General features: G+C 31.8%; 1 long non-coding RNA gene and 1 pseudogene across 1 annotated transcript; one reads left to right on the top strand and one right to left on the bottom strand.

Annotated features, from left to right (window-relative positions):
* The first annotated feature begins 1,408 nt into the window (after positions 1–1,408).
* On the top strand, positions 1,409–2,311 carry LOC121125550 (uncharacterized). The gene is made up of 3 exons (XR_011782105.1): positions 1,409–1,526; positions 1,866–2,018; positions 2,077–2,311. It is a non-coding gene; the product is annotated as an uncharacterized lncRNA (long non-coding RNA).
* Positions 2,312–7,757: 5,446 nt separating this feature from the next.
* Positions 7,758–8,567, bottom strand: LOC121125551 (cytochrome c oxidase subunit 1-like; annotated as a pseudogene).
* Between the last annotated feature and the right edge of the window lie 2,244 nt (positions 8,568–10,811).

Here is a 10,811-nt window from a genome sequence, read left to right as displayed (position 1 = left end):
ATTGTTTTATTTCTTTTCACAACTTTTGAAGGAACGTATTCTGGTAGATTCATTTTGTGTTAGTCAAAATCTTCATCAAGTAATCAATATCTTTTTTAAATAGAACTGAGCCATGCTCAATGTCGAATCATCCATGATAAGTATAGCTACAAGGGAATTGGATCAAGAAATCTTTTAGGAGGAAAGGTGTGGCCCAACAATACAGTTCCCTATACATTAGCTCAAGGATTCAGTAAGGCGGATTTGAGTTTAATCCAATCTGCTATGGATGAAATAGAAAATAAAACATGTGTGCGATGGGTTCCTAGGAATGGAGAGAAAAATTATGTTTACATAAAGAACAATGAGAGAGGATGTTTTGCTGTCCTTGGTTATAATCAATATAGACGAATGCATGTATTAAATTTGCAAAGAAGCAATGGATTCTCTTCTTGCATGGTAAGTAGAAAAATTAGAAAATTTTATTTTGGAGAATCTAATGATTTTTTAAGAACCTAATAATTATTCTTAAAACGGACAACATAGTTATAAATAGAAGGATCTTATTTATTTTAATATTACTCTGGAGCCCCTGGAGTAAAGATCCTATCCACTCTGATTCATTTTAGTTTATAAATCTTATATCGTCGTTACCACCATACAATAAAAGTTTTATTTTCCTTTAGGTCTCAGGAATTGTACAACACGAAATGCTCCATATTCTAGGATATGCTCATGAGCAAACACGACCTGACCGAGATAGTTATGTCAAAATACATTGGGATAGGATTCAGAGAGATTCTTTAAGCAATTTTTTAAAAGCATATATGATAATGCCACTGTCATACCACCCAAATGCCAACCCTGGTCAAATGCAACAACTTTTGATGATTGTTATTCAGGTTTTACTATAGACACTTTTGGGTATGCTTACGATTATGGATCTGTGATGCATTATGGATTGGCTGAGTGAGTAGCTAAATAATGTATCAATTCCTTTTATGTTTATATAATTTTAAAATAGTTTTCAAACGTCCGATAATAATACAATGGATGCACTAAGATTTGTACCATCTGGAATTCAAATTGGTCAAAGAAATGGAATGACGGAATTAGATGCATTAAAAGTTAAAGCAAAATATAAATGCGATCAACTATCAACTCTTTCTACTACTCCCCCGACACAGGTTACAACAAAAGGTTCAAAGAATAGTACGTATAAAAATATAAGAATGATAGGGATGGGCTTTATATATTTTTTCAGAACCGAATAATTACGGAAAATTGAACTTAGGATTCGGGTAGAATCGGTATTTTAAAAATCATAAGTAATTTATTTCTTCAAAAGAATATTACATTCACTTATGCACATATTTGCTTAATGTACATAAATTTAATATCTAATTGTAAATTTCTTGTTTCAGTTTGTAAAGACAAATGGCCATATTGTGACTCAATGAAAAAATATTGTTTCTCTGAATATACTGGTGGGAACTGTCCACAAACATGTAATAAGTGTCCAGAAGACATTAGTACCACAACAACAAGTAATACGTTTAGACTTTTTTTATATTTTATATGTTTTCTAATCATGAAGGAAATAATACTCGAAAATATTTAGAGAATAAAAAAGCATATATTCTGGTAGCATCTTCAAAAAGACTCTTCCATTATTTTATTCATGGAAATAGTTAATTAATGAAAGAGGTTCTATGGTTTTTTTTCTTTTTAATTTTATCCGTCAGGCACCAACTTTTTGTGTAATACGTGGGTATTTTTTTAATATATATTACGGGTTCTAATGTATAGAATGGATAATACCCAAATCCATCTCGAATGCATTATCATAATAAATTAAACATCTAAATGTAAATTTCTCGTTTCAGTTTGTAAAGATAAATTACCATATTGTGACATTTTGAAGGAATGGTGTTTCTCTGAATATACAAGTGAAAACTGTCCACAGACATGTAAAAAGTGTCCAGAAGACATTAATACTACAACAACAACTTCTACCACGGCTATTACAACCACTTCAGGCAATTATTAGTTAAACTTTGCAACATGATCAAAAATGTCAAATGTCTTATATTTCAGATTGCTTTGACAAATACGAAACGTGCGGTAAATATTTATCTCATTGTTCCGATAAGATTATGACAGACAATTGTCCAAGCTCATGTAAGTTGTGCCCTGCACAAGAAAAAACCACAATACCATAAAAAGTAACAACTTAAAAGCCTGACACAAGTAATGAGCTTAGAATTTTCAATGTATAATATATATTATTAACTATTTACTTCTGTTTAATAAATTATTTATTAAAACCAAATACTAATTTTGTTTAAGATTGAAACCAACAAAATCCACATTTCCAATCATTTTGAAAATAAGGATGATTGATTTTCAATTAAAATGATTATATATTTATGGTTTAAATATAAAAAAAATTATTATTAACTTATTCTATCTGTTTCAATTTTTATATAAAGTAAAACTAATATTCAAATAAATTTAATAAATTATGAAAATAATACATCAAAAATATTATTTAGAATCTTTTTATAATTCAGTTAGTGAACCGGATAAAAAATAGATTCCAAAATAAAACGTAATAATATACAAAATTTATATTTTCTATATTTTCTTCACAATATTTATAAAGTTCCATAGGAGTTAAAATTTGTTGGGAGTTATTTCCTTTTGAACAATGCTGTAGACTTGCTTTACTCACTAACCTTTGAACTGTATCTCCCAAACCATCACATTGTCCTTTTCCATGACTTGCAGCAAAAATTCCTTTATTTCTCAAAAATAATAAATTTTGAAATAGCCCTTGCGTATCAAATAACTGGAGACGTCATGGCTATTTCATTTTGTTCATGTTGTTCTGAATTGGGTATTATGGGACGGTGAAGAGATGTTTGTCATTTTTTTTATGAGTATTCTCAAGAATTGCCGTCGTTATTCAGAGAATTTATATAAAAAAATCCGTTGGTTCATTGGATATTACTAATTACCATGTCCAAAGTGAATGCAAAGATTACAATACGAGGGTTGGATACGCCAAAAGTATGTTATTTTATTGACTTTGGACTTTGCTCTTGCTAATTCTATCTTTTCTCTTTAATTTAAATAGGAAAGACACATTTAACTTATCTTTATAAAGTTAACCTTTTGAAGAATAAAGGATTAGGAACATCCAATATAAATATTTTTGAAGGGGCTGTGCAAGTACATTTTTATTAGATGTTTTCAGCCAAGATATTCTTGCTCTAAAATAATTTAGACAAGCTATTTAGAAAGGCTTAAACCCAGATTTATTTTCCTGCAATATTCAATTACTCACATCCTGACTTAGAATTTTTTCTTGTGAGAGAGACATAGCGGGTGGAAGCTGCCAAGATGATACCTCTCAACTCATCTTGCCGAATAGGCTAATGGGTAGTTAGCTGGCTGGCGATGAGGGATTTATATTTAAGAATTGCAAAGTCCAGGGCCCTTCTTACCGGAGAAGTTCCATTGTTCTTCGATGAAATTCCAAAAGAATAATACCTTTAACATATTTATATTGTTAAAGTTTGTGACTCTCATAGGTTTATAGATACAAAATATTAAAGGATAAAGATGGCAGGGTAGTCCACAAACGCATGAAGTGTGTTATCATATAATTATCCGCAGTCTTTGCTGGGCCAAGCATATTCATTACAATTTGTTTGGATTTGTAACTGAACAGTAAACTTTTTATCATCATTGATCCCCCTCAGAGAAGACACTATCCTCCTTCTTAAGTTATGGGGAGGCCCAAACGCTTACTATGCAACTCCCAAAGTTAATTTACAGCTACATCCAATTTTTAGGAGGACCATTGACATCCTGTGATTCTTTACTGCATGTCTAGATTTTCTATCTTTACCACCTTTTGTATTTAAAGAAATTATGCTATTGATGCACATATTGAATTTTAGCTCATTGGAAATTTTATTAGGAAAGAATTCCACAATTTAGGTCTGTACTTTTATTGTTTGAATGCTTCATTTTATAATAATAGAAAAAAACAAGAGTGATCGACCAACAATCAAAAATCACCAAACTCAGATCTCTTTGAGTTTTTTTACAATTCTTAGTTTCGTTCTATAAATAAATCCAACAAATATTTTGGGAGAATACGGCTTTTTGTTCTACTTGTATTCAAAACAAGTTATGGCTCAATATTTCATCTCAAAGAATAAACTTAATGTTTGCAAACATATAGATAATATAGTGACACATTCTATTTGACAAACATCTTATTTATAAAACAATATATTGAGTTACACCCATGACTGTAGACTGTTTATTAATATTAGACAAGTCAAATAGTTTAAGACTCTAAATTTTTGTAGAACAACATAAATTGAGATCGTGCTTAAGCATTCAAACTCTAACAAATAGTACATAGATGTACAAGGGCAAAACATTTATTAAAAAAGTCATCACATTTCTGAGCCATGCCCCACCCCGAACTAAAATTCGGCTTTTTACAATGTTCGAATAGGATTCAAATATCTACAACTATATTGGTACTAAAATCAGTATAAGGATATTAGTATCTTCGGAACGTAAATAACGAATTTTAAGAGTAAAGTTTTATTATTTCAAAATATTATCAATATTATGATTGATTCAACGTTTATATTAGAACAACTGAATCTATTAGGAATAAAACAATCTAAAATAAAATAGCTCCTGAGAGACAAACACATCGATAGACAAAAAAATAGCCACTTATACACTGGTAAGAATAAAAAAGGATTTAACTTATTTTTCTAGCTACCTATGACTTTATGATCAGGTAACACAGTAATTTTGCCTTTAAAATGAAGAAAAAGAAAAAAAAATCAAAATTTTTGTTGAAATCTTTAGCTTCATGAAAAAATCCTCCCTACCCGCTATAATTACCTTGCAGACTTTTGGCATTATTGCTGTTAGTTTTTCAAGATAGGCAGGGGTATATCCTTTCAAGCATTCTTCAAAATGTTCAACTTACTTGCGAGGCACTTTTCTCTCCAGATGTTCCCACAATAGCTCTATGAGCTCAAATCAGGAGATAGAGGTAGCCATTGCATAATAGATCAGATGTGAGAGGATTCTTTCTTTTCCAAAAAGTTTTTGCAGAGCTTGGATGCTTGTTTTGTTGGAAAACAAACTTTTTTTCCATTAATCTCTGTCCAGAATGAATGACTTGTGTCTTCAGGATAGACTGTAAATCATTCTGAAGGAATAAACTGCCACTCTCTCATACTTGCCAGGGAAAAACATTATAGGTGAAATTAAGCCTGCCCAGCTGGATTTTTGCAGACAAATAATTAAAAATATTTATTATGTAGATATATTTTTTTTCATAATAATTTTCACCGGTTTAAAATAAAAAATATTGATAAAGATATAAAAATTGACGAAAAAGACAAAGAAGGATTTTTTTACAACTGATAAAATCGAATCAAGACAGCAATATATTTCTTATTTGTCTCGATTCTTGTGCTTATTTTTTTTAATTTTTTTTTTTGGTATATTTATAACCTTTTAATATTCCATGTACATATTTTTTTTTGTAAATGAAACACGTCGTCACCTTTGTTGCATCACGCAAACTTTCCTCCAAAAAGAAAGAGAAAAAAAAGGCACTACATCATCTGTTAGTTAGCCAAATAAGTAAACCATACCAACTGCTATTTTTCTCTTAAGTACTAAAATACTATTATTGTCCCATTATTTCTTCGCAATTTTTAAAATGAATTCAGAATTAAACATATATATTTATAATATTAAAATCATACATAGTATTTTATTTGCTATTCTTTTATAATATTGCCAAGTAATATTTTATTAAAAGGGTAGCTATAGATTTGTAAACCATTGTCTTCAGCAACTTTAGTTTTTTGGGCCCCCTACTGGAACTTGGGGTACTAATTACTCTATATATAAGGTAGCTGCGGCCCTGTTTGTATCTAATATATTGAGTCTGCCCTGTTCAGGAAAAACACATTTACTTTCATTTTGATAAATGATGAAAACACCAATCAAAATACAATACTCACCCATGAAAGAGAATATGAGACTCTGTCCAAGATACATTTTTCCCGGTTCGACATTAAGTGATTTTTTAGGCGGATTTAGACAGATATCTACATAATAAATGCAAATGCCTCTATGAGGATATCCGGGATTCACGGCCAAAACAAGGATTTGATTTTCCTGAAATTTTTCTTCTAACTACTCTGCTATTTATGAATTATGATAAACTAAATTACTTTTGTTATATTTTGATGTTTTTCAGAAGTTTTGAGTTTAATTTGAAAACTGTCTAAATATCTATTTAATTCTATGTTTTTTTTTTTTTTATGAAGCACATTAAATTTTCTCAATCTACAAAGTAACTTACTCACTATATCTACATCTATCTTCTATTGTTTGAATTAATTTAAGTACTTTTATTTCTTCATTAAACGCTTAAAATGAATCCGGTAATTGTTACTTCTCCATTTTTATGGAACGCAATAAGTTTAAAAGTTATTATCTGTAAAAAAAAGAAAAAGACAAGGACTTATGACGCATACCTGTACATAAACTGGTGAAATGTAATACAAAGATAATGAAGTAGCTATTGATTTGATTAATCCAATTTGATTGAATCGAAAGTTAATTAGCATGATTTATTTTCTATGTGATATAATTTTTCCTTGAATTGACAGACAGAAAAATGAAGGAAAATATTACAAATAATTATTAAAAAGTATAGATGGATAATTCATTTTGTGAAACATACTTTTAACAGACTTTGTTCCATTCTGTCATTTTTACTATCTGCCCAATTTTGACAATTTTATAACTAATTGACAAACCACGTGTAAATAAGGAGCCTGTTTTAAAAATTTAATAAACTCACGAGGTCAGTCTATAATGAATAACACATTGATACTCCTAAGCTAATCGTTATCTTAGCATATACTGAATGACAATCATCAAAATATTCAGCCGTGGACCATTGTTCGGATATCGGCAGTTTGATTGAAGTGTTGGCATCAATCATTCTAAAAAAATTGGAAATACATTTCTTTTACTTCTGTTCCAGTGTACATTGACTTCATCATCTCTATCAGACCGTTTTTGTTGATGATTAATTCCCATTATATGAAACATTTCATGAATGATTGTACTTTTGATCTAAAAAGTATAGAAAATGTATTACTCATAATAACATGCTTATTTATATATGTAACTTCTCTAAACAAATAAAGTATTTGTATAAAAAAAGATAAAGTAAGACGTGCAGGCCCCCATTTCATACCCCATTATTCCTGTACAACCTGCCCATGTAAATGAGCAACTACGTAGTAAGTCTCGTGTAAAGATATATTTAAAGCAGAATTAGCTAATACAATGATTACCATTAACCCCCCACAGTAAATAAAAAAAAAAGACATTGGCCACCCACTACTCAATAAATAGAAATATCAAACACAATAAAAGGACTAGTGGCCACCGTAAAATAGGCCAGATAATCCCTAAAACTTTACAAATGTGATTGGCTCAAACAATGAATCCTAACACCCCAATTGCAATTATTGCATAAATTATACACAGATAGCCAAAAGCCTCGTCTTTACCCGTTTCTTAAGTAATAATCTGGAAGATTAACCCAAACCCAGGTAAAAAACTTAAAATATACTAATCCGATTCACGGGTGCCCCAAAAATCACAATAAATGCTGGTATAGGATAGGATTCCCCCCCTTCCTATCCTCTAGGGTTAAAGAAGGTTGTGTTGAAGTTTCTATCAGTTAAAAGTATAGTAATAGCTCCAGCCAGTACGGGCAAGGATAGTAATATTAATACAGCAGTAATTAAGACAGACCATGGAAATATAGGTATCTACCCTACAAAAAGACCTATGCATCGCAAGTTGGCAATTGTACTAATAAAGTCTAATAATGAGGACACTCCAGCTAAGTGGAGGGAAAATCGCGAAATCCACAGAAGCACCTGTATGAAAAACTCCTGAAGATAGGGGGGAGGGGTAAACTGTCCAACCTGCCCCACCTTCTACTGATGCCCTAGTTAATAGTAAACTCAAGGAAGTCATCAATAACCAAAATCTTCTGTTATTTAGGCGAGGAAAAGCCATGTCAGGAACCCCCAATATTAGGGCGACCAGCCAATTAACCAACCCCCCCTAATTAATACAGGTATAACTAATTATGATAAAAGCATGAGCGGTCATAATAACATTATAAATTTGAGAGTCCCCCAAGTACGCCCCAGGCTGAGACAGCCTCTAGATACAGCCCATCAGATAATACAATTTATTTAAATAAATAGGCTTTCTCTTTGATGGCTTTAATGAACCACGGGGCCATTTGGTGTAACATCTCCCAAACTCACTTATACCGGGTTGACGCCTTGCCCAATCCACCTAATTGTAGACCTCCAAAATATTCCTCTACCTCTGATGTGTGAACCATTCAGAACCCAACCCTCAGTAATGTTAATTTTACCAAAATCAGGGATTTCCGAAACCTGGTTGCCCTCACCCCGCGCCTTTCTCATTGTACAGGCACTTACTTTTTGTTGCCCTATACTGTAAGACTAACTCCCTCAGAAAACATATCATTCATTTGTAATATAATTGATTTTTTTTTATAAATCACCAGTAGGTACCTTAGGCCTTAGTGGTACCCTACTTTTGGGTGGCAACCCTAAATTGAGCAAATTCGCTGCAACATAAGTATTGAGCTATGCTCTACTCTGTTTAAGCTTAACTCTAGTGTTTAACATCTTGAATATTTGAAGACTAAGGTATCGAAAATTTGATTTATCAAAAAAATGAAGAATTAATTTTTTAGAAGCTTATTATGTTGATGAGTCCATATTTTTTTCCTTTGAATTTTTTCTTCCATCTTCCATTTGAACACCCGAAGGTGCAATAATTTCTTCAATTGTATTCGCTGTGGAGCAGTCAATTGAAGCAATATTCTCTACCATTACCGCAGAGGGAACAATGTTATTTTAATTAAGTAAAATACGCTTTTCGTTTTTTAGGGTCCTCCTTGGTTTCACGACTATTATCCTCCTCGCATATTATTTTTGGTACGGTTTCCTACACAAGTTGATCCTTTTTTAGGGCTTTCCTTGGGTTCTCCACTTCAGCACATTAGCATACTCTAGAACATTTAACCTGGCATCTTATTTTATCTTTCTATCTCCAAATTAGAGACAACAACAAAGGATAGTTGTAATTCAATCCTTGCTACCTAATAATAAGGAAATAACTTTGGTAAGTCAAGCGTAGGGATACTTAGTGGAGCGAAGAATATACCCCTATATAGGCTTTATATAGCAGCAACACTGTATACAACCCTACATAACCTACAAAAAGCATAAATTATGCACCAAAAACATATTCTATTTCAGGCCCCACAACTCCCCAGTACCTGAACCAGTTGGACTATTTTTGATGAGTTTCACTAAAGACAAGACCAATGTCATACCTCATCCGAATGTGGAATCTCCAAGGGTAGCAGTATGATGGAATAAACTTTCTATGACATGAAAGTTATACATACTAGAATAGAAAAATTCATCTAAAAACAAGTGATCATTTGGACCACGCACTTTTGAATCTATTGTGCGTATACAAACAATTATAAAGTTATAACATCCACCAAACGGCCAGGTATCCCAGGGTCCACAAAATGGCTATCCGGTTTCATCTTTAAGGAGGATTTGGGCCTCAAGTCTTGGGCTGTCACAAAAGCTCAGGACTTTACACAGACAAAAGAGGCTGGAATGATCTAACATCCTCTTTAATAAATTAAAGAAACGCAATAGGAAAGTTCTCCTTTTTTTGGATTTGACTCAGTCAGCAACTCCCACAGCCGTGACTTATGTTTATGTATAACGTGTACACTTTTTCTTTTGTTGTTTAATAATAATTTTGATTTATACATCTAAAAAGTTTTAAGTGCCAGGAGACTCCATTATCGCCGTTATTTAGGATTTTTGTATAATGGTGTTCCACTTTAGTGGATTTAAATCATATCTAGGGATTGTTCCTTTTTGTTATTCTTCTCTCATTCTCTCTTTATCTAAAGAGTTGTATATGAGTAATATACGAGAAAAATTAAACGGAACATTTGCAATGATACAATTTCTATAACCTGCCGAAAATATCTCAGATGAGACTTCAAAGTCAAAAACAAATGGCAAAGGATATGCAAATGTTCTGAAAATATGTAATTCCTTTCATAACAATACTGCATTCGAGTAATCCTGGGAATTAGTTTTTAAATAGGACACGTTTGTTCTCTTAATGGAACATAAAGAAAGTTTACCCAATAAAGAGGATAATATTTAGCATATTGATGGGTATGATATTGCTGTGAATTATGAATTTATTGAACACAATCCAGCTGGATCTAAACTGAGATTTGGGAAAAGTCTCAAGCCTGCTTTTATACCAGATTCCCTTTTAATGTCAGAAGAATGATCGTTGATCTTAAAGAAAAAAAAAGTTAAATGTAAAGAATGTAAATGATACATCTGAATAAAAACCATATTTTCTGGAGTCAAACTTCAATGTCAAAAATGCTTCAATTTTGGGTATACGAAACAATATTCTACTGAAAAAAGATTGAAAACTTACAAATATGAACAGGCTCTTAAAATGACAATCGCTGATCGTCTTACACCAGAACTTCCTATGGTTGAGAGCAACGGTTAAGGAAGAAATTGCTGGAGAAAAAAAAAGTATATCAGCGTGCAAAGATCGCATAAAAAAAATGTCCTCCGTGG

This window comes from Lepeophtheirus salmonis, chromosome 10, assembly GCF_016086655.4.
Source record: "Lepeophtheirus salmonis chromosome 10, UVic_Lsal_1.4, whole genome shotgun sequence".
In the NCBI taxonomy this organism is placed as follows: Eukaryota; Metazoa; Arthropoda; class Copepoda; order Siphonostomatoida; family Caligidae; genus Lepeophtheirus; species Lepeophtheirus salmonis.
Note: the sequence above shows the minus strand (reverse complement) of the source record. Positions and strands in the feature narration are given on the sequence as shown.